This window comes from Myxine glutinosa, chromosome 5 (genome assembly GCF_964187855.1).
Source record: "Myxine glutinosa chromosome 5, kmMyxGlut1.1, whole genome shotgun sequence".
Lineage (NCBI taxonomy): Eukaryota > Metazoa > Chordata > Myxini > Myxiniformes > Myxinidae > Myxine > Myxine glutinosa.
In genome coordinates, this window is record NC_136265.1 from 32,721,703 (window position 1) to 32,747,618 (window position 25,916).

A 25,916-nucleotide genomic window follows, 5' to 3' on the forward strand; every position below is an offset into this window, starting at 1 on the left:
GGTTAATACTGCAGATAAAATAGACAAATTACTGTGCTGAAGGAAGCCAGACAAAACATCACACACACACACGCACACACACATACACGCATTCTAAGGCAGCCTCATTTAACATCAACGTATTTTATTTTGTATCATACCTTCCACATGAATCTTCAAAGAACGGTGAAACATTGAATAAATTAGTTGAGTGAATATTCTGAGGCCTCCATCCCAGAGATAGGTTGTTAAAACCCGTATTCAGATCGTTGTGAAACTCTTGACGAACAACTTGAAATTCTGCCAGGACCTGATTAAAAATATTCCATTCCTCATGAAGGTCATTCGCAATACTTGAATTGCTGTAATAAAAAGGAAAATAAATAATTCGTTATATAATTAATCACATACAAAGCTCTCATTAACAGTTTAATACCAAATGAAACTTACCAATATCCGGGTGAGTTGATATATTCTTCATCAGAGGAAAGACTGGAATAAGACAAGTTGACGCTCATCTCCGTCGATTTGCAATGTTTAAAATTGAACGAACACGGCTTTTATAATGTCAAATGTATTTAGGGAAGTGAAACTGCCTGTCAGTGTTTCGTGGAACTCAGGGTGTGTATGTGAAAAGCAGGAAACAAAACAATGAAAAATTCTGGGAAGGAATCCAAGTTAGACAACATGGCATTTCTCAAAAGTGAGGAGATTAATGAGAAAAGGATCGAGTATGGTTAAAATATGCAATATATGTGCGTCCCTGTCTTTTTGTCTTTTTTTTCTTCTTTACTGTTACATAAATGATTGAACCAGGTTATAACCAAACCAAGGAATGGAGGTGTAATCAACCTTGGTATATAAATGGAAAGCATAACGGATGTGAGAAATACCAAATAGGTATAATTGAGGAGATAACGGGGGTGAAGGTAAATGAAACAAATAAAAGAATAAATTTCAATACTAATAAGTTGGAGGATGTGAGGAAAATAAATATCTTGGAATGGACAGAAAATTTTGATGGTTGTCAAGAAATCGAGTGAAAAATAATTTACTATAATCTTTAAATGATATGTGGCTAGGGGGGTGGTCAAACAAGGTCATTAAGAGAGGTGTATCATTTTATCTTGGTTCAAAATAAATACTTTGAGCAAGGAGCAAGGAACAAAATGATAATGTATTATTCGTCAATATACTGGATGGAGATGAACGTTTAAAAAAAACTTAAGTTTATTGCCTACTCCAGGACCAAAAATATTCATTGGCTCCTTGTTTGAGTTTGCAACAGTTGTCAATACACACACCAGGGGTTTGATTTGATAGATATTAAACCGGCTAGACTTGATCATGTCTCAGTGGGGGAGAAATAAGGGTGCACAATTTTATGGTGGGACAGCCGGTCAGAATGTTTTCCCCCTTTTTCACCATTCACTTACATGTAAAATTAGAGGTGGTCCAGAAGCAACATTTTCCCTCGATTCACAACGCTGGATGAATTCAAATTGAAGAGAGTCCGATTCGACGCAAGTGCTACCAGGACCACTCTCGGCTTCATTCCAATTGACAAACCGATCCTCACCGCGTCGTATGAAGTTGCGTACCTGATCGCAAAGCAGGGCAAACCGCACACCGTTGGCAAGACACTCATCAAACCGGCCGCGTTGAAGATGGCCAACATCATGCTGGGAAAAGCTGCTGAAAACAAGTTATCTCTCGTTCCACTCTCAAATGACACCATCAGATGCAGAATCGACGATGTGAGCGACGACATCCTCACCCAGGTAGTTGCAGATTTAGTCACCAGCCTGACGAAATTCAGCCTTCAACTTGACGAGACCACCGACATTTCGAAATTGAGCCAGCTCATCTTATTTGTGCGTTATGTCAAAGGAGACGAGATCAAGGAAGACTTTCTGTTCTGCAAGCCTTTCACAACAATGACGAAGGCAGCTGATGTGAAGAAGCTTGTGGACGACATCTTCAGAAGCAACGGCCTCTCGTGGAACATGGTGTCTGCAGTTTGCTCGGACGGAGCTCCAGCCATGCTGGGATGCAACTCCGGTTTTGGAGCGCTGGTGAAGGCTGATGCACCACACATCATCGTCACACACTGCGTCCTGCACAGACACGCGCTGGCATCAAAAACCCTGCCTCCAAAACTGGCCAATGTTCTGAAAATCGTCGTTGAAACTGTGAATTACGTGCGAAGCCGTGCTCTGAATCATCACATCTTCAAAGAGCTGTGCAATGAAATCGGCTCTGAATTAGAAGTCCTTCTCTACCACTCTAACGTTCGATGGTTATCACGAGGGAAGGTAGTTTGCCGTGTTTTTGCCTTGCGTGTAGAATTAGCCCTGTTTTTGCGAGAAAACCAGCATTGCCATGCAACGCATTTCCAAGAGTCAGAGTTCATCCTCGCCTTGGCGTACTTGGCTGACATCTTTGACGCACTCAATCATCGCAATTGCCAGATGCAGGGCGGTGGAGTGAATGTCATCGGATCTGAAGAAAAGCTGAACGCTTTCCGAAAGAAGTTACCGTTGTGGAGGCGGCGAACAGAGAACGACAACTTCGCGAACTTTTCGCTACTGGACGAGTGCGTGAGCGGGATCGAAGATGAGTCTGAAGTTGGAGGCACTGCTGTACCGGGGTGCGGCAGCCATTTACATTCGACGTTGCAACGGCAGATGTCAACGACGAATACCTCGACGACCTCATCGAACTTCAGCAGAGCCAGACTCAACAACAACTCTTCAGCACAACAACGCTCTCAACCGGTTTCTGAGGTAAAAGCCGCACGGGGAAGCTAGCTCTTCTCCACGGATGGAAGAGGTAAGCTATATGGAAGAAGGAATGGAAGATGCGGGAAGTCTTGGGAGTGAGTCAGAAGTAGTGGGGGTATACATCGGGTGGTGGTGGAACCTCCACCGCAATCAAGGCGGTCCCGAACGACAATCAGGCCTTAATGCAATTCATTAAGGACCAATTGGGAGGATTGGAGAATCGACAGAAGGCCGAAATGAGGGCTCAGAGGGAGCACAGTGAGCGAACCAGTAAATAAATGAATGACAAAATGGAGGGAATGAATGAGCGATTGAATAACAGCATGAGTGATAAAATTGATTGGTTGAAGGGAGAGATGGGAGAAATGAAAAATGACATGAAGGGATTGAGTGATCGATTGGAGGGACACATTGAAGGAATGGGAATTAAAATTAATGAATGTACGACTAAATTGTGGGAAGGACGAACGAATGGTGCCATTGGGGCCCAGGAGAAGCCAATGGTGGCAGAAATAGAATCGGAACGGGGGGGAAGGCAAATTGGGGATTGCACCGGGAATGGCAATTGAAGGAAATGGGGAGTGCTCACAGGTAGATGGGGAAACTGCATGTGAAGAGGTGAATGGAGAATTAAATTGTAAGGGAGGATGTTGCCCACATCGTGGCCTGGAGGTGTATTGGGATTGGGTGGATGCCCCCAACACCTCAACAGGGAAATGAATTTGAATCCTTGCTGTGCCAGGGCGGTGGTTCGGAGCAAGAGGGGGTAACATTATTGGGGGCCTGGGTAATGGAGCCGAACTGGGTATTTATTGGGGAAGGCCTGTCGGAGCCGGAATTGATGGGTAATGATGATGAAAATGATTTGACCCAGCGGCTGGGGACCTGGGACAGTCCCGTGGAGGTAGGGTTTGACCAGGCCCAAAGGAGTTTGGGGGAGGAGGTGAGTCGGTCCGAGGAGGAGGTTGTGGTGACCGAGGGGACCCTCACCATACACTGCGGTTTGGTAACGGAGGCTCCGAAATTACAGAACCAGTTGGGGGAGTGTGTTGGCTCCGGGCTGGATTCGGACAGAGAGGGATCGGGAGATCGAGCCTCCGACGATTTGGTCCCTGTAGGGAATGTGGACCAGCTGCAGGGAGGGGCAGAACAACCTGTGGTTGGGGTTGTTACCTGCAGCTGCGGTGATTGGACACCTGGGGCCAAAAATTTTAAAAGGAGAAAGAAATTTAGATTTAAATGGGAATTTGTTTTGGAGCAGCCTTGGTTGGAGTTGGTCCCTGGGCTGCGGGATTCGGACAAGGGGAGGTCATTGGTGATGGCCTCGGGGAAAATTTGCCCCTTTCGAAATTTGAGTATGCCAGCCAGCTGGGGGGCTGTGCTGGCGAGATTTGGACGTGGGGTCCAGCCATGGGTGGCATGGTACGACCTGGGCTCCACGGGGGGTCTGGTGGAGTGTGGCGTCCCTTGTCCGTCGGGGCGCAGCCCAAGCTGGTGGCTCGGGCCGGCAGGGTCACCGGACCCTGGTGGGGGCCAAGACCTCCAGGGGGTCCGAGGTGGTTTCTCAAGCCTGGGATGGCATTTATTGAGGACCACTAGGGGGAGATGTTGTGGGTCACGCTTTGGTGGTGGCACTGCGGACGGCCAACATGGGCCTTATGTGGTGACCGCCCAGGCATGCGGCCTGGCACCCTCTCCCTGAGAATCTGGGACAGCCAGCATGGGTGCACTGCCATGCTTATGCTGGGCTATGGACGCGGGTCGAACCGCATGGACAGGGATGGAGATAGCCTGCCGGACAACCATTGGGGCATCTGTGGAACGTGATGGTGTGAGGGTGACCTTCCACAGATGTTCCGTTATGATTTATGGACTCTCGGTTTGGGAAGAGAGCCATGGGGATGTGAATCGGGAATGTGTAATGAGCCGAGCATATGGGCCATGCTCGGCTGGCATGTACAGTGGGGAGAACAAGTATTTGATACACTGCCGATTTTGCAGGTTTTCCCACTTACAAAGCACGTAAAGGTCTGTAATTTTTATCATAGGTACACTTCAACTGTGGAAGACGGAATCTAAAACAAAAATCCTGAAAATCACATTGTATGATTTTAAAGTAATTAATTTGCATTTTATTGCATGAAATAAGTATTTGATCACCTACCAACCAGTAAGAATTCCGGCTCTCACAGACCTGTTAGTTTTTTCTTTAAGAAGCCCTCCCATTCTCCACTCATTACCTGTATTAACTGCACCTGTTTGAACTCGTTATCTGCATAAAAGACGTCTCCAGACCGTCTCCGACCGCAAAGACCGACCGCAAAGCCGTCTCCAGACCTGTCCACACTCAATCAATCAGACTCCAACCTCTCCACAATGGGCAAGACCAGAGAGCTGTCTAAGGACATCAGGGACAAATTTGTAGACTTGCACAAGGCTGGGATGGGCTACAGGACAATAGGCAAGCAGCTTGGTGAGAAGGCAACAACTGTTGGCGCAATTATTAGAAAATGGAAGAAGTTCAAGATGACAGTCAATCTCCCTCGGTCTGGGGCTCCATGCAAGATCTCACCTCGTGGAGCCTCAATGATCATGAGAAAGGTGAGGGATCAGCCCAGAACTACACGGCAGGACCTGGTCAATGACCTGAAGAGAGCTGGGACCACAGTATCAAAGAACACCATAAGTAACACACTACGCCGTCATGGATTAAAATCCTGCAGCGCACGCAAGGTCCCTCTGCTCAAGCCAGCGCATGTCCAGGCCCGTCTGAAGTTTGCCAATGACCATCTGGATGATCCAGAGGAGGAATGGGAGAAGGTCATGTGGTCTGATGAGACCAAAATAGAGCTTTTTGGTTTAAACTCCACTCGCCGTGTTTGGAGGAAGAAGACGGATGAGTACAACCCCAAGAACACCATCCCAACCGTGAAGCATGGAGGTGGAAACATCATTCTTTGGGGATGCTTTTCTGCAAAGGGGACAGGACGACTGCACCGTATTGAGGGGAGGATGGATGGGGCCATGTATCGCGAGATCTTGGCCAACAATCTCCTTCCCTCAATAAGAGCATTGAAGATGGGGCGTGGCTGGGTCTTCCAGCATGACAACGACCCGAAACACACAGCCAGGGCAACTAAGGAGTGGCTCCGTACGAAGCATCTCAAGGTCCTGGAGTGGCCTAGCCAGTCTCCAGACCTGAACCCAATAGAAAATCTTTGGAGGGAGCTGAAAGTCTGTGTTGCGCAGCGACAGCCCCGAAACCTGAAGGATCTGGTGAAGATCTGTATGGAGGAGTGGGCCAAAATCCCTGCTGCAGTGTGTGCAAACCTGGTTAAGAACTACAGGAAACGTCTGATCTCTGTAATTGCAAACAAAGGTTTCTGTACCAAATATTAAGTTCTGTTTTTCTTATGTATCAAATACTTATTTCATGCAATAAAATGCAAATTAATTACTTAAAAATCATACAATGTGATTTTCAGGATTTTTGTTTTAGATTCCGTCTTCCACAGTTGAAGTGTACCTATGATAAAAATTACAGACCTTGTCGTGCTTTGTAAGTGGGAAAACCTGCAAAATCGGCAGTGTATCAAATACTTGTTCTCCCCACTGTATATGGCAAAGCATCTTTCTTTGGTGAAATGAGTGAATTGTGACAAATGTTTGGCATGGTTAAACTGTGGGTTAGATACAAATTTAAGGGTGAATTTTGAAATGTCATGGTGGTCACTGCACAGTTGCACCATTATTGATCCAGGTGTGCTAGACCAAAGTGTTGGAGGCTGTGATAAAATTGACAGGGTAGCAGGACACAGCCTTCAACTGGTTGCGGGGGCGACTGTGCTGATATTTGGGACGCGGAGTCATGGGGATGGAGTTGGGGGTCTGAGGGTCAACGTGGTGCTGTGCGTGTCCGAGGTGTGTGGACCATGTCTTCTGGGTGTGTCTCCTGGTGGAGCATGGCTGTTGACTGGACCTTGGTGTCATCACGTGTGGGTGAGCACTGGGGGGCTGCAGTTCTGTGGACTGGGGGACGAGGGCGGCGTAGATGACATGAGGGGAATGCCATGCACTGCGACAGTCTCCCCCAGGGCCGAGGTTGTGCGTGCGGTAGTGTTTTTGGCAGCAGGTGCTCACTGCATTGGCCAGCTGGGGCTGGTGCAGCTGTGTTCTGCGCAGGGGGGCCGAAGGATGGATGGTGGGTCGCAACCTTATGGACGCTCATGGGCCATGTTGGTGTTTCGACTGCTCGGCTTGTCCCGATGACCCTTGCACGGTAGAGGTGCGGAGCTGTCGTGGCCACAGGTAGTTGTATAGTGATAATCACCGTTGGATGCGGACCCACATACCTGCCAGTGTAGTGGGGACAAAAGAAAAATTTGGTAAAATTTGATCGGCCCAATAATAAATTTGGGGATTTTGAAGGGTGGATGGTGGCACCTTTGGACTTGACCAACCGGAAGTTACCTGCACATCAAGGTAGGGGTAAGGCCTTGATGGTGACTGTCCCAGGCTTCAGGACTTGCTATGCAAATTGGGGACATGTAATTTCGAGTTGGGAGGTGGGTGAGAGTGATGACATGGCTGGTGAGGGGGATGGAATGTGTGCCACACAGAGTCTTGTGGGTGGCATTTGTTTATGTGTGGAGGTGATGTGTTTCTATGTGGTCGTGAGAGTGGAGATAATGGAGAGTTGAGTGATTATTGTGTGTTGGAAATGAAAATGTGTTGGTTAAATGTGAACGGGGATTTCACAACGGCAGGCCATGGCACAAACTCTTGTGACATCTTTTTGTACCATCTATGGCAATGTGTTGAGAATTGAATGGCAGCGGGGGAGGAAAAGTGTTTTGGGATCTTGTGGGTGGGGAAGGTGTGTGTGTCCGCAGGTACAGATCAGGCTCTGAGGAGCGATGCCTGCGCCCCCCCCCCCCCCCCCCCCTCTGCGGCAATTACCCCTGGCAGCCAGTGGTATCTGGAAATTGGAACTCGTCGACGGAGGGTCTGGTTGGGCGCACTGGGGTAAAGGAGACCCCCGGCGACCCGTGGAGCTGCACGACAGCAGGAGGCAACGGAGCCTGGTGTGTGGAGACCCTCACCGGCGGGGTAACGGCGGAAAGGGCTGTTGGGCTGTCACGGGGCCAAGAGGTAAAGGGGGGGGAGCATGAACTTGCAAGTCGGTTGACTGTTTTGGGACTGCGAGCACCACAGCCTGAAGCGCCCCCACCATCTTAGTAGTGTGGTACCTCCCCGCTGCCTAGTTAAGGAATACACACATGCATACGACATCAATGCCATGGTCCTGCAGGGGGGTGCATTGAAATACGTGCTTGGTTATGATTTTGTGTGCAAGGAGTGACGGAATGAGTGAGTGGATAAGGGGTTTGTGTTGTATGAATGAGGATGAAATCCACCGAGCCATGTCACTCACCTGTAACATCTGGACAGGGCCCGCAGAAATTTAGGGGCGCATTGGGATGTAGGGCCTCTTCCTATTTAGGGGCGCACCTTCTTCGATGAAGAAAAGGACAAGTTCTGGTGTGCGATAGAGAAGCTGATGGAAAACGTGAAAGATGAGGACGTTGTTGTGGTAGGAGGAGACCTAAATGGACATGTGGGAAGGAGTATGGATGGTTTTGACGGAGTTCATGGGGGTTACGGATATGGTGTGAGAAATGGAGAAGGTGAAAGGATTTTGGAGTTTGCTGATGGAGCTGATTTGTTGATTTGTAATACTCAGTTCCAGAAAGAGGATAATAAGCTTGTTACATACACGTCAGGTGGGTCGACGACAACCGTTGACTACCTGATGGTGCGTAGGCGAGATAGGGGGCACCTCCGGGACACAAAGGTGATCCCGGGGGAGGAGGCTGTTTCACAGCACCACTTGGTTGTCTGCGACGTAAGGGTGAAAGGTGCGAGGAGAGCTCGCCGGGTGAAGTACCAACCGAGAATGAAGGTGTGGAGGTTGAAAGAGGTGACAGTAAGGGAGGCATTAAAAGAGAGGCTGAGTAGGGTCGAGGATGATGTGGTTGAGCTTGAAAGTGGTTGGATGTCGATGAAAGCTAGTCTGTTGGGAGCCGTTGGTGAGGTATGTGGATGGACAAAAGGACCACCGAGGCACTCGGAAACATGGTGGTGGGATGATGAAGTTGGAAAGAGGATTGACGAGAAGAGGAAGAAGTTCAAGGAGTGGCAGAAGGCGAAGGGTACGGGAGCAGAAACAGCAGAGCATGAAAGTTATAAGGCAGCCAGGAAGGCTGCAAAGACAGAGGTAGCAAAGGCGCAGGAGGCATGTAGGAAAATGTTCGGAGAACGCTTGGATTCGGAAGAGGGTCAGAAAGCAGTATTCAGGATTGCAAAGCAGATAGCGAAAGAGAGGTGTGATGTGATGGGGGTGAGTTGCTTGAAGGATGAAGTGGGACAAATCGTTGTCGACCCAGATGGAATTAAAGGAAGATGGAAAAGATATATGGAAATGCTGTTGAATACAGAGAATGAATGGGATGGCAACATTGAGAGTAACCCAGTTTTAGGACCGGCAGAGAAGATAACTGAGAAGGAAGTTGAGGAAGCGATAAAAGCAATGAAGGGTAGAAAAGCGGGAGGGCCGACGGGAGTTGTGGGAGATATGTTGAAGGCAGCAGGAAGTTGGGGTGTGAAGAGAATGACAGAGATCTGTAATTTGGTGGTGAAAGAAGGCCGCATTCCAGTGGCTTGGGAACTGAGTGCCCTCGTCCCTTTATACAAGGGGAAAGGTGACCCTCTGGAGTGTGGCTCGTACCGAGCGATAAAGTTATTGGAGCATGGAATGAAGGTATTGGAAAGGGTGTTGGAGAGGAGGATAAGGAAGAAAGTGAAGATCGACGAAATGCAGTTTGGATTCATGCCAGGAAGAGGAACGACAGATGCGCTTTTCATTGTGAGGCAGTTGCAGGAGAAGTACATGGAGAAGAGGAAGAAGTTGTTTCTTGGGTTTGTTGATCTGGAGAAAGCATTCGATAGGGTACCACGCAAAGTATTGAGATGGGCATTGAGGAAGTTAGGAGTGGAGGAATGGTTGATCAGAGTAGTGATGGCAATGTACAAAAGAGCGCGCACAGCTGTAAGGACGAAGGACGGGAACAGTGGTGAGTTTGAGGTGAAGGTGGGAGTGCATCAGGGGTCGGTACTAAGTCCACTACTATTTGTAGCTGTGATGTAGGTGCTGGCTCAGAACGTAAAGGAGGGTTTACCGTGGGAGTTGTTGTATGCAGATGATCTGGTGTTGATTGCGGAAAGTATGGATGGACTGAAGGAAAAGATGAACACGTGGAAGGAATGTATGGAGACAAAAGGTCTGAAGGTGAATATCGGAAAGACGAAGGTGATGGCAAGTGGTAAAGCATGTGGTGAGGTGGAAAGAACTGGGAAGTGGCCCTGTGCTGTGTGTAGGAAGGGTGTCGGAGTGAACTCCATTCAATGTACAATGTGCGCTGAGTGGGTTCATCAAAAATGTAGTGGTCTGAGAGGGTCATTAACCAGTGTGGCAGCTACATTCAAATGTAAGGTGTGCACAGAGGGAGCTGCAGATGGAGGAAATGTTGAGTTGGATCTTGGAGACGGCGTGAAGCTGGAAGGTGTGAAAACATTTTGCTACCTCGGAGACATGCTGAATGGAGAAGTTGGATCTGACTCGGCAACGGTTGCTCGAGTGAGATGTGCATGGAAGAAGTTTCGGGAACTGAGTGGCATGCTGATGGTGACGGGAGTGTCGTTGAAGCTGAAGGGAAAGGTGTATGCTGCATGTGTGAGAAGTGTTATGATTTATGGGAGCGAGACATGGGTAATGAACGTAGAGCAGCAACGAAGGTTGGAAAGGGTGGAAATGCGAATGGTTCGACGGATGTGCGGAGTATCGTTGAGAGAGAGGAAGACAAATGATGAATTGCGAAAGATGATGGGAATAGAGCCTGTGATTGATGCTGTGAAGAGGAACAGGTTGAGATGGTTTGGTCATGTGTTGAGGAAGGATGAAAGTGACTGGTTGAGAAGAGTGATGGAAATGAATGTAGAAGGAAGCAGAGGACGGGGAAGACCGAGAAAGACTTGGCTAAAGATGGTGGAAGAAGAAATGCGGGCAAGGGGGTTAACAAGGAGAGATGCAGAAAATAGGGCAAAATGGAGAAGATTGTCATGGGGACCGCAAGGCTAACCCCCGCTCTAGCAGGGAAAATGGCCTTTAAAATGCATGTTGTTGTTGTTGTTGTTGTATTGACATGGCCGCGCAGGTAAGGTTGTGTCTTGTGGCATCCACCGGGGGACGCGGTCTGTAGACCGGGGTTGTACAAATATTTTATAGAGTTTTGGAAATTTGTAAGTTTGGTAAGTTTTGTGGTTAAGTTAGATTTTGATGTGTTGTTTGTTTTCTCCCACCGCAGGAACGAATCGAAATGATTGTAAATATGTGCCTGCATGATTGTTAAGGGGATTAGGATGTTAAGAAGTATAGGTAGGAAGTCCGACTCACTTCCCACAGCCCTCCTGATTTATTTCATAGGTTAATTAAGTGTGTGACAGTAAGCGTTAAGACTGGAATTGTCGCGCCTGCAGTGAACCTAGCAGGAGCTACGGTTCCAGTTGGGGGGCTGTGCTATGTCTGGGGGTCGAGAAATATCTAGAGCCAGATAGATCTGTGTATGTAGGTATCCGACTGTCGTGATAGGGAATCTACCTGTAATAAGTTCTGCATGTTTAGTCGGTTTGTCGGTGAAGAAGTATACCTGTGGATATACCAGGATGTTCGAGTGTTAGATAGAGTAGGGATTAAGAATAAGCCAGCTAAAGCCAGCTACCCCTCCGCTAGGCCTCGAGTAACACGCTACATGCTATGACCACACTCCAGGCCTGTGGAGGGCACTGATTAGGTGGCGCGCCGAGGCTGACGTCACCGCAGCAAGGTTATAAGAGGGCGCGCCGAACTCTATGCGCACTGCGCAGTCCTAGTCCTAGCCTGAGTTCACTGGCTTGCTTCTGGGAGTTCTCTTGAGTTGAGTGGAGTTCGCTTGCTTCCTGCACGTTCCTTTATCTCTCTGGCACGTCCAACCCTTGGGAGAGCTGACTGGGACTTGGCAGACCGATCGTGTGTGGAGATCGACCTCGTGTGGAGTCACTAGCCTGCGTTGGACGCGTGGTGCTTGGAGCGAGGCCTGGTGGTGCTTGGAGCGAGGACTGGTGATGCTTGGGGCGAGGCGGGGTGGTGCTCGGAGGCGGTCGGAGAGGGCCGCGTGGGACGTCGACTGAGCCAAAGACAAGACGAGGGACAGATAAGGCCGCACCCACGGAACATTCACAATTACATAACGGACGTTTTTCTTTTGTTAATCCATTCCTGTGTCTCGTTTCTGTTGTTGAGTCCGGTGTGTGGGATCCCAACGTAGGATTTACATGATTTGATTACCGTCGCGTTTCATTGTTATCGGGTGCCGGGAATAAATCTTTATTTTTGTACATTTGAAATCTTGTGTGTCGAGTACATTAATTCCCCGCAGGATCGAAGCCGCGGTCGGCGCGCCCCAGGTAAGCGCTTTTTCTGCAGCTTTCCACTTCCCTTCCTCCTCCCGCGTTTCATAAGTAGAATTCGCGTTTGGTCGTCGCCTCCATTAAAGCTGTTCTGGTCTTCCGCGGTCCCTGGTGTTAACCAAAGGGTCTGCACGACAGCATTGTCCTTGCTTTGCCATGTTTGCGCTATTAACGAGTGCCAAGTTTTAAATTGTCATAACTTTGTCAGTTTATGTCCTAGAATGATAGTTGTGGTATTGAATGGTAGCGCGTGGGTCACAATGTAGTTTACAATATGATTTGAACTTATAAAGTCTCACAGATATACCTCAAACAAACTTAATGTCGAAATTTGATTTTTTTTTTTGACGCGCCGGATATCTATAAGGGGTGTGTGTATATGTACCCCAATAACTCATATTACATATGTCTGAAACTTACTTATGAGGGTTTGAAACGAACTGACACAAGCTCAGCTTTCATTTGGTACGTTATATGTATGTATAGCTGCTGTAATGACCCCATAATTCACCAGAATGTGAAAATGTGCCAACGGATCACGACGCGAAGCGAAATTGGTCACGTTTTGAGAGTACCCCCATACATTGGCCCCAAATGACAAGTTCATCCCAACTTATGCAATGTTAACATTTGATTTCATGTTCAGGACACTCTGGGGCATCAGAAAAATATAGGGTCGGAGGTTTGTGGGGGGGGGGGGGGGGGGGGGTGCACGGCCAGCTTCAGCAGCCCATGGCCTATAATGATGTGCATTCATATTCATAAAATAAAAAAATTCCCTTATGAATTACGAACCACTGGGAATCTATCCCCTTTTTATGCCTCCACCAACAAAGTCGCTGGAGGCATTATGTTTTCAGGTTGTCCATCCGTCTGTCCATGATAGGTTTTAGTTACCGCGATAACTTGAGAACGGCTGGAAGGATCTTCGTCAAACTTGATGCAGGTATGTATAATGAAGTAACGATGAAGTCATTCGATTTTGGGGTCAAGTGGTCAAAGGCCAAAGGCCCATGACCAAAGGTCATGTTGAGTAAAAATCCTGTTACCGGAATAACTTGTGAACCAGTCATGGGATTCTGACCAAATTTGGTACACTTATGGATAATGATGTAAAGAAGAACCGTTTAGATTTTGCCGTGAAGAGGTCAAAGGTAAACGTCTGCAATCGGTCTATAACTTCAGGATGGCTGAAGTGATCCAATTCAAACTTTCTACAGGGACATATAATGATGTAAAGATTAACTGATTATATTTTAGGGTCAAGAGGTCAATGGTCAAAGTCTGAAATAGGTCTATAACTTGAGAACGACTGAAGTGATCGAATTCAAACTTGCTACAGGTATGTATAATGATGTAAAGATTAACTGATTATATTTTGGGGTCAAGAGGTCAAAGGTCAAAGTCTGTAATATGTCTATAACTTGAGAACGACTGAAGTGATCTAATTCAAACTTGCTACAGGTATGTATAATGATGTAAAGATTAACTGATTATATTTTGGGGTCAAGAGGTCAAAGGTCAAAGTCTGTAATAGGTCTATAACTTGAGAATGACTGAAGTGATCGAATTCAAACTTTCTACAGGTATGTATAATGATGTAAAGATTAACCGATTAGATTTTGGTGTCCCGAGGCCAAAGTTCAGAGGTCACATCTGATAACTTGAGAACAACTGAATGGATTTAAATCAAACTTGGTACAATTATTATAATGATGTATTAATGTGGGCAGAGACATATCGGTCAACACCGTGATGTCCAAGAGTGTCTTGTCTAGTTTCCCATTGGAACAATGCCCCGACATTTGTGGATTCACCATTTGTGGTATGTTTCAGGAACGTATCCCTCGCAAATGTCGAGGTTCCACAGTATTTACATGTGTGCATGAAGGTGGATACTTTGAGACCTGGGAAGGCTCCGTTCCAACTATTGAAACCCGCATATGGAGATAACAACTAACGGCGCACGCACACACACACACACACACACACACACACACACACACACACACACACACACACACACACACACACACACATTCTATGGAGCCATCCTCCTCACATGACTCCTTGGCTTTAAATCTGACAAGCTCCAGGAAATAACCTCTGTGGGTGTTCTCTCCATTCTCTTCCTCACTCGAACCAAACAAATTGCAAAGAACAAACCTTTTTGATCCTCTGTCCGGGCGATCGCTGCAAAACTTCATTCTTTAATATTCAGCCTGATGTTAATCAATCGATAGTCCGCACTGCATGCCGCTCTACGGTGACAGTGCCATCCAGTCTCCAGGCATCTCCTGCAGTCCTTCTGACAGACAATAGCAAAGTCAATGCAATGACACAATGAAACGACACATCTCACACACACACATCTCACACACACACATCACTCACTCACACATCACTCACTCACACACAACACACACACACACACAACACACAACACACAACACACAACACACAACACACAACACACACACACACACACACACACACACACACACACACACACACACCAACCATTTATCTTCTATTGAGGTATTATACTTACCTGATTCTTGGCTTTAAAGTTGCCAAACTCCTGGAAATTACCTCTCTGGGTGTTCTTTCCATTCTCTTCCTTCCTCAGACCATAAAGATTGTAAAAAACAAACCTTTTTGATCTTCTGCCTGGGCATTCAATGCAGAACTTTATTATTGTCAAACTCAACCTGATGTTAATCAATCGATGGTCCGCACTGCATTCCGCTATATGCTGGCAATGCCATCCAGCCTCCAGGTAACTCCTGCACTCCTGACAAACAATGGCAAAGTCAATGCAATGACACAATGACATAATGCGTCACACACATACACACACCGACCATTTCTCATTTATTGAGCTATCCTCCATACACGACTCCTTGGCTTGAAAGCTGAAAAGCTCCAGGAAATAACCTCTGTGGGTGTTCTCTCCATTCTCTTCCTTACTCGGACACCGCACTATGACACCGCACAATGACACAACACAACAACCCCACACTATGACACCCCACACACATCTCGTTTTTTCATTTCTGTTCCTCACAATTCTATCTCTCTCTTATATACACACACACACACACACACACACACACACACACACACACACACACACACACACACACACACACACACACACATACATACACATATACACATACATACACACACACACTACATACACAGACACACACACACATACGTACACACACATACATACATACACACACACACACACATACTGCGGACACACATACACACACTGCGGACACACATACACACACACACACACCCAATACACTGACCACATATCTTCTATGGAGCCATCCTCCTTACATGCCTCCTTGGCTTTAAATCTGAAAAGCTCCAGGAAATAACCTCTGTGGGTGTTCTCTCCATTCTCTTCCTCACTCGGACCAAACAAATTGGAAAGAACAAACCTTGGTGATCCTCTGTCCGGGCGATCGCTGCAAAACTTCATTCTTTAATATTCAGCCTGATGTTAATCAATCGATGGTTCACACTGCATGCCGCTCTACGGTGACAGTGCCATCCAGTCTCCAGGCATCTCCTGCAGTCCTTCTGACAGACAATAGCAAAGTCAATGCAACGAAACGAAACGACACGAAACGACACGAAACGACACGAAACGACACGACACGACACGACACGACACAGGTTACACAGCCATTGTGTTTGGGGGAAGTGATGTGACATCTTTATAGGATTTCTTTCCTCTCCAAACACACCAGGGCAATCATGAAGACATTTTCTCCTCCACATGCCAATCCACAGGTTTTGTCCATTTCCCTATCCCATAAATGCGGAGTGACAACCAAGGAAGCAGCACGTACCTTTTTAAAAGTCTTCTCTACGACTCATATCAGGGTCAGAATTGAAATATCCAACCTCCATCGAAATTACAAATTTCTCACTTTTCCTGAAAAAAATTTTCACTGAAATATCAGGCCATTTTTTGGTTTGTTCCGCACAAACTCAGAGCAGTCGCTCGCATACAAATGTCTCCGGGTCTGTATTGAAATACAAAAAGCATTAATTGTGTCACTAACTGCAACAGGAAAAAATAAACCTTTGAAGTTGACAAAACAGTAAATGCTGAGCAGTAAAAACTTGTCCACAAAACAAATACAATTTATATTTCTATTTAGAAATGCGGAAAATAATGAAATGTCTCACCTCAATAAATTTATGTTGGAAGTGGTAAAATTTCCCCCTCACCCGATTTATCGTGAATAAGGAGAGAGAACAGTTCTTGCTTTCCTTATCACATTCTTCTGTATCCATTTTGCTCCACTGTCGTACATTTTTGCAAAATATTGGCAGGTGCTGTATAGAGAGGTGCTCAGTGGTGAACTTCCCAATGTTTCTTCAGACTTCGCTTCCATGGCGTTGTTGTCATTGGGACTTTCATTGCTGCACCACATTGACATGACACAAAATGGAACTCTCTTAGGAGACCAAATAGCACATCTAGATCATCAAAAGCAGTTATCATACTAAAATACGCCATTTGTGTTTGTCTGATGAATTTTTGACGCCAATACATTCTGTCGTTACTTGTCCAATCTCAACCAAACTTGACAGGATGACGAAGGGTTACACAATGAAGGTTGTAGCGCATTCATTTTCCCCCCCCCCCCCACCTCCCCAAGGGGGTTTTCTCCCCCGAGCGGGTTTTCCCCACCATTGCAGTCAATGGGGTTGCACGTTCAGGTGTATATAAATGTTAAATTAGGTTTATCGTCGCGTTTGTCCAAAGAAGCTTTATCGTGGCGTTTTTCCAAAGACGCTTTTAATAACAAAATTAATGATAATCACATATTATTAATGTTATGACAAAACAAAATTGATACTAATAAAGTCGCACTTCCCCAAGGCGTTTTTACTGCAGTGATGACGTGTATAAACAGCTTATCTTACAATAATTCACCAAATGTCCATCTGTCTGTTCGAAGGTACCGTAAAAACTGCTGAACCGATCGCAAATATATTTTGGGTGGGTATTCCTGGGACCCCTGGGAGTAAAATAGGCTATTTAGTTTTCCCAATTTCAGCTTTGGTCTCCAGCATTCTCAGGTTTGGTCTCCCGCATAACATTCGCGTTCGCATAACGTTCACTGTGACGACGTTCTCATTGTGACGATCTTACTATAACTCACCAAATGTCCGTCTGTCTGTCTGTTCGAAGGTACCGTAAAAACTGCTGAACTGATCGCAAAGATATTTTGGGTGGGTAATCCTGGGATCTCCAGGAGTAAAATAGGCTATTTGGTTTTCCCAATTTCAGCTTTGGTCTCCAGCATTCTCAGGTTTGGACTCCCGCATAACATTCGCGTTCGCATAACGTTCATTGTGACGATGTTCTTATTGTGACGATGTTGTGACGATGGATGTGTTCACGTTGGTGTTTGACGTGACGGTGTGTAACGTAATTTCGTAATGTTTTTCGTTTCGTAATCCTTTAATGAACGTTTAATGTTTAATGAACGTTTCATGTTTAATGAACGTTTAATGCCCTTCGATGTCCGGGGCCGCACACGCGGTACACTGGACGGGCCAGCGTGTACCTTGCCCTTTGCCGTCAGGCTCCGGTAAACCGCTGAACCCCATCCGTGATGGGGACTGGGGCTTGAGACAGTGTCCCACGAACGAGGAATTCCCAGTAAGCGCAAGTCATCAGCTCGCGTTGATCAAGTCCCTGCCCTTTGTACACAGCGCCCGTCGCTACAACCGATCGGACGGTTTGGTGAGACCCTCGATCTCGGCTCGTGCCGGTGCACCGAAAAGATGAGCGAGCTTGACTGTCTAGAGGAAGTAAAAGTCGTAACAAGGTTTCCGCAAGTGAACCTGCGGAAGGATCATTATCGGGACAACATGAGAGCGAGCGAGACGCGAGACGTATGTGGTACGTTGTCGTCCATGTGCTGTTTAGATTTTGATGATTTGCGTGTGATATGATTCAACGGATGTTTATATGAATCGTTTAAAATAAAAAAGCCTTCAATTTCTGATATTTTACCTTTTCATTTAGGCTTCCAGATTGAAGCCCCGCCCTTAGGGCAGGAACTGTTGCTAGTCTTACTATAATTCACCAAATGTCCGTCTGTCTGTCCGTTCGAAGGTACCGCAAAAACGGCTGAACCGATCGCAACGATATTTTGGGTGGGTAATCCTCGGACCCCCTGGAGTAAAATAAGCTATATTGTTTCTCTAATTTTTCCAAGTTTTCCAATTTTCCAGTTTTTCCAAACACGATGGAATAATATGTACCGATATGAACAGTGATGTGGCTTTTGTTGAAATTCTACAGATGGAATTAAAATTTTGGACCCAGATGGAATTAAAGGAAGATGGAAAAGATATATGGAAATGCTGTTGAATACAGAGAATGAATGGGATGGCAACATAGAGAGTAACCCAGTTTTAGGACCGGCAGAGAAGATAACCGAGAAGGAAGTTGAGGAAGCGATAAAAGTAATGAAGAGTAGAACAGCGGGAGGGCCGACGGGAGTTGTGGGAGATATGTTGAAGGCAGCAGGAAGTTGGGGTGTGAAGAGAATGACAGATCTGTAATCTGGCGGTGAAAGAAGGCCGCATTCCAGTGGTTGGGAACTGAGTAACCTCGTCCCTCTATACAAGGGGAAAGGTGACCCTCTAGACTCTAGAGTGTGGCTCGTACCGAGCGATAAGGTTATTGGAGCATGGAATGAAGGTATTGGAAAGGGTGTTGGAGAGGAGGATAAGGAAGAAAGTGAAGATCGACGAAATGCAGTTTGAATTTATGCCAGGAAGAGGAACGACAGACGCGCTTTTTATTGTGAGGCAGATGCAGGAGAAGTACATGGAGAAGAGGAAGAAGTTGTTTCTTGGGTTTGTTGATCTGGAGAAAGCATTCGATAGGGTTCCACGCAAAGTATTGACATCGGCAATGAGGAAGTTAGGAGTGGAGGAATGGTTGATCAGAGTAGTGATGGCAATGTACAAAAGAGCGCGCACAGCTATAAGGACGAAGGACGGGAACAGTGGTGAGTTTGAGGTGAAGGTGGGAGTGCATCAGGGGTCGGTACTAAGTCCACTACTATTTGTAACTGTGATGGAGGTGCTGGCTCAGAACGTAAAGGAGGGTTTACCATGGGAGTTGTTGTATGCAGATGATCTGGTGTTGATTGCGGAAAGTATGGATGGACTGAAGGAAAAGATGAACAAGTGGAAGGAATGTATGGAGACAAAAGGTCTGAAGGTGAATATCGGAAAGACGAAGGTGATGGCAAGTGGTAAAGCATGTGGGGAGGTGGAAGGAACTGGGAAGTGGCCCTGTGCTGTGTGCAGGAAGGGTGTCGGAGTGAACTCCATTCAATGTACAATGTGCGCTGAGTGGGTTCATCAAAAATGTAGTGGTCTGAGAGGGTCATTAACCAGTGTGGCAGCTACATTCAAATGTAAGGTGTGCACAGAGGGAGCTGCAGATGGAGGAAATGTTGAGTTGGATCTTGGAGACGGCGTGAAGCTGGAAGGTGTGAAAACATTTTGCTACCTCAGAGACATGCTGAATGGAGAAGTTGGATCAGACTCGGCAACGGTTGCTCGAGTGAGATGTGCATGGAAGAAGTTTCGGGAACTGAGTGGCGTGCTGATGGTGAGGGGAGTGTCGTTGAAGCTGAAGGGAAAGGTGTATGCTGCATGTGTGAGAAGTGTTATGATTTATGGGAGCGAGACATGGGTAATGAACGTAGAGCAGCAACGAAGGTTGGAAAGGGTGGAAATGCGAATGGTTCGACGGATGTGCGGAGTATCGTTGAGAGAGAGGAAGACAAATGATGAATTGCGAAAGATGATGGGAATAGAGCCTGTGATTGATGCTGTGAAGAGGAACAGGTTGAGATGGCTTGGTCATGTGTTGAGGAAGGATGAAAGTGACTGGTTGAGAAGAGTGATGGAAATGAATGTAGAAGGAAGCAGAGGACGGGGAAGACCGAGAAAGACTTGGCTAAAGATGGTGGAAGAAGAAATGCGGGCAAGGGGGTTAACAAGGAGAGATGCAGAAAATAGGGCAAAATGGAGTAGATTGTCATGGGGACCGCAAGGCTAACCCCCGCTCTAGCAGGGAAAATGGCCTTTAAAATGCATGTTGTTGTTGTTGTATTGGGATGGCCGCGCAGGTAAGGTTGTGTCTTGTGGCATCCACCGGGGGACGCGGTCTGTAGACCGGGGTTGTACAAATATTTTATAGAGTTTTGGAAATTTGTAAGTTTGGTAAGTTTTGTGGTTAAGTTAGATTTTGATGTGTTGTTTGTTTCCTCCCACCGCAGGAACGAATCGAAATGATTGTAAATATGTGCCTGCATGATTGTTAAGGGGATTAGCATGTTAAGAAGTATAGGTAGGAAGTCCGACTCACTTCCCACAGCCCTCCTGATTTATTTAATAGGTTAATTAAGTGTGTGACAGTAAGCGTTAAGACTGGAATTGTCGCGCCTGCAGTGAACCTAGCAGGAGCTACGGTTCCAGGTGGGGGGCTGTGTTATGTCTGGGGGTCGAGAAATATCTAGAGCCAGATAGATCTGTGTAGGTAGGTATCCGACTGTCGTGATAGGGAATCTACCTGTAATAAGTTCTGCGTGTTTAGTCGGTTTGTCGGTGAAGAAGTATACCTGTGGATATACCAGGATGTTCGAGTGTTAGATAGAGTAGGGATTAAGAATAAGCCAGCTAAAGCCAGCTACCCCTCCGCTAGGCCTCGAGTAACACGCTACATGCTATGACCACGCTCCAGGCCTGTGGAGGGCACTGATTAGGTGGCGCGCCGAGGCTGACGTCACCGCAGCAAGGTTATAAGAGGGCGCGCCGAACTCTATGCGCACTGCGCAGTCCTAGTCCTAGCCTGAGTTCACTGGCTTGCTTCTGGGAGTTCTCTTGAGTTGAGTGGAGTTCGCTTGCTTCCTGCACGTTCCTTTATCTCTCTGGCACGTCCAACCCTTGGGAGAGCTGACTGGGACTTGGCAGACCGATCGTGTGTGGAGATCGACCTCGTGTGGAGTCACTAGCCTGCGTTGGACGCGTGGTGCTTGGAGCGAGGCCTGGTGGTGCTTGGAGCGAGGACTGGTGATGCTTGGGGCGAGGCGGGGTGGTGCTCGGAGGCGGTCGGAGAGGGCCGCGTGGGACGTCGACTGAGCCAAAGACAAGACGAGGGACAGATAAGGCCGCACCCACGGAACATTCACAATTACATAACGGACGTTTTTCTTTTGTTAATCCATTCCTGTGTCTCGTTTCTGTTGTTGAGTCCGGTGTGTGGGATCCCAACGTAGGATTTACATGATTTGATTACCGTCGCGTTTCATTGTTATCGGGTGCCGGGAATAAATCTTTATTTTTGTACATTTGAAATCTTGTGTGTCGAGTACATTAATTCCCCGCAGGATCGAAGCCGCGGTCGGCGCGCCCCAGGTAAGCGCTTTTTCTGCAGCTTTCCACTTCCCTTCCTCCTCCCGCGTTTCATAAGTAGAATTCGCGTTTGGTCGTCGCCTCCATTAAAGCTGTTCTGGTCTTCCGCGGTCCCTGGTGTTAACCAAAGGGTCTGCACGACAGCATTGTCCTTGCTTTGCCATGTTTGCGCTATTAACGAGTGCCAAGTTTTAAATTGTCATAACTTTGTCAGTTTATGTCCTAGAATGATAGTTGTGGTATTGAATGGTAGCGCGTGGGTCACAATGTAGTTTACAATATGATTTGAACTTATAAAGTCTCACAGATATACCTCAAACAAACTTAATGTCGAAATTTGATTTTTTTTTTTGACGCGCCGGATATCTATAAGGGGTGTGTGTATATGTACCCCAATAACTCATATTACATATGTCTGAAACTTACTTATGAGGGTTTGAAACGAACTGACACAAGCTCAGCTTTCATTTGGTACGTTATATGTATGTATAGCTGCTGTAATGACCCCATAATTCACCAGAATGTGAAAATGTGCCAACGGATCACGACGCAAAGCGAAATTGGTCACGTTTTGAGAGTACCCCCATACATTGGCCCCAAATGACAAGTTCATCCCAACTTATGCAATGTTAACATTTGATTTCATGTTCAGGACACTCTGGGGCATCAGAAAAATATAGGGTCGGAGGTTTGTGGGGGGGGTGCACGGCCAGCTTCAGCAGCCCATGGCCTATAATGATGTGCATTCATATTCATAAAATAAAAAAATTCCCTTATGAATTACGAACCACTGGGAATCTATCCCCTTTTTATGCCTCCACCAACAAAGTCGCTGGAGGCATTGTGTTTTCAGGTTGTCCATCCGTCCGTCCATGATAGGTTTTAGTTACCGCGATAACTTGAGAACGGCTGGAAGGATCTTCGTCAAACTTGATGCAGGTATGTATAATGAAGTAACGATGAAGTCATTCGATTTTGGGGTCAAGTGGTCAAAGGCCAAAGGCCCATGACCAAAGGTCATGTTGAGTAAAAATCCTGTTACCGGAATAACTTGTGAACCAGTCATGGGATTCTGACCAAATTTGGTACACTTATGGATAATGATGTAAAGAAGAACCGTTTAGATTTTGCCGTGAAGAGGTCAAAGGTAAACGTCTGCAATCGGTCTATAACTTCAGGATGGCTGAAGTGATCCAATTCAAACTTTCTACAGGGACATATAATGATGTAAAGATTAACTGATTATATTTTAGGGTCAAGAGGTCAATGGTCAAAGTCTGAAATAGGTCTATAACTTGAGAACGACTGAAGTGATCGAATTCAAACTTGCTACAGGTATGTATAATGATGTAAAGATTAACTGATTATATTTTGGGGTCAAGAGGTCAAAGGTCAAAGTCTGTAATATGTCTATAACTTGAGAACGACTGAAGTGATCTAATTCAAACTTGCTACAGGTATGTATAATGATGTAAAGATTAACTGATTATATTTTGGGGTCAAGAGGTCAAAGGTCAAAGTCTGTAATAGGTCTATAACTTGAGAATGACTGAAGTGATCGAATTCAAACTTTCTACAGGTATGTATAATGATGTAAAGATTAACCGATTAGATTTTGGTGTCCCGAGGCCAAAGTTCAGAGGTCACATCTGATAACTTGAGAACAACTGAATGGATTTAAATCAAACTTGGTACAATTATTATAATGATGTATTAATGTGTGCAGAGACATATCGGTCAACACCGTGATGTCCAAGAGTGTCTTGTCTAGTTTCCCATTGGAACAATGCCCCGACATTTGTGGATTCACCATTTGTGGTATGTTTCAGGAACGTATCCCTCGCAAATGTCGAGGTTCCACAGTATTTACATGTGTGCATGAAGGTGGATACTTTGAGACCTGGAAAGGCTCCGTTCCAACTATTGAAACCCGCATATGGAGATAACAACTAACGGCGCGCGCACACGCGCACACACACACACACACACACACACACACACACACACACACACACACACACACACACACACACACACACACACACACACATTCTATGGAGCCATCCTCCTCACATGACTCCTTGGCTTTAAATCTGACAAGCTCCAGGAAATAACCTCTGTGGGTGTTCTCTCCATTCTCTTCCTCACTCGAACCAAACAAATTGCAAAGAACAAACCTTTTTGATCCTCTGTCCGGGCGATCGCTGCAAAACTTCATTCTTTAATATTCAGCCTGATGTTAATCAATCGATAGTCCGCACTGCATGCCGCTCTACGGTGACAGTGCCATCCAGTCTCCAGGCATCTCCTGCAGTCCTTCTGACAGACAATAGCAAAGTCAATGCAATGACACAATGAAACGACACATCTCACACACACACATCTCACACACACACATCACTCACTCACACATCACTCACTCACACACAACACACACACACAAACACACAACACACAACACACAACACACACACACACACACACACACACACACCAACCATTTATCTTCTATTGAGGTATTATACTTACCTGATTCTTGGCTTTAAAGTTGCCAAACTCCTGGAAATTACCTCTCTGGGTGTTCTTTCCATTCTCTTCCTTCCTCAGACCATAAAGATTGTAAAAAACAAACCTTTTTGATCTTCTGCCTGGGCATTCAATGCAGAACTTTATTATTGTCAAACTCAACCTGATGTTAATCAATCGATGGTCCGCACTGCATTCCGCTATATGCTGGCAATGCCATCCAGCCTCCAGGTAACTCCTGCACTCCTGACAAACAATGGCAAAGTCAATGCAATGACACAATGACATAATGCGTCACACACATACACACACCGACCATTTCTCATTTATTGAGCTATCCTCCATACACGACTCCTTGGCTTGAAAGCTGAAAAGCTCCAGGAAATAACCTCTGTGGGTGTTCTCTCCATTCTCTTCCTTACTCGGACACCGCACTATGACACCGCACAATGACACAACACAACAACCCCACACTATGACACCCCACACACATCTCGTTTTTTCATTTCTGTTCCTCACAATTCTATCTCTCTCTTACACACACACACACACACACACACACACACACACACACACACACACACACACACACACACACACACACACACACACACACACACACACACACACACATACATACACATATACACATACATACACACACACACTACATACACAGACACACACACACATACGTACACACACATACATACATACACACACACACACACATACTGCGGACACACATACACACACTGCGGACACACATACACACACACACACACCCAATACACTGACCACATATCTTCTATGGAGCCATCCTCCTTACATGCCTCCTTGGCTTTAAATCTGAAAAGCTCCAGGAAATAACCTCTGTGGGTGTTCTCTCCATTCTCTTCCTCACTCGGACCAAACAAATTGGAAAGAACAAACCTTGGTGATCCTCTGTCCGGGCGATCGCTGCAAAACTTCATTCTTTAATATTCAGCCTGATGTTAATCAATCGATGGTTCACACTGCATGCCGCTCTACGGTGACAGTGCCATCCAGTCTCCAGGCATCTCCTGCAGTCCTTCTGACAGACAATAGCAAAGTCAATGCAACGAAACGAAACGACACGAAACGACACGAAACGACACGACACGACACGACACGACACGACACGACACAGGTTACACAGCCATTGTGTTTGGGGGAAGTGATGTGACATCTTTATAGGATTTCTTTCCTCTCCAAACACACCAGGGCAATCATGAAGACATTTTCTCCTCCACATGCCAATCCACAGGTTTTGTCCATTTCCCTATCCCATAAATGCGGAGTGACAACCAAGGAAGCAGCACGTACCTTTTAAAAAGTCTTCTCTACGACTCATATCAGGGTCAGAATTGAAATATCCAACCTCCATCGAAATTACAAATTTCTCACTTTTCCTGAAAAAAATTTTCACTGAAATATCAGGCCATTTTTTGGTTTGTTCCGCACAAACTCAGAGCAGTCACTCGCATACAAATGTCTCCGGGTCTGTATTGAAATACAAAAAGCATTAATTGTGTCACTAACTGCAACAGGAAAAAA

At 46.2% G+C, this 25,916-nt stretch overlaps 1 long non-coding RNA gene across 1 annotated transcript; it reads right to left on the reverse strand.

Annotated features, from left to right (window-relative positions):
* Nucleotides 1-283: 283 nt before the first annotated feature.
* LOC144892239 (uncharacterized) lies at nucleotides 284-25,834 on the reverse strand. The gene is made up of 8 exons (XR_013623454.1): nucleotides 25,686-25,834; nucleotides 25,272-25,413; nucleotides 23,990-24,584; nucleotides 16,545-16,781; nucleotides 16,202-16,378; nucleotides 15,788-15,929; nucleotides 14,493-15,120; nucleotides 284-341 (listed from the first exon to the last, which is right to left on the reverse strand). It is a non-coding gene; the product is annotated as an uncharacterized LOC144892239 (long non-coding RNA).
* Nucleotides 25,835-25,916: the final 82 nt, after the last annotated feature.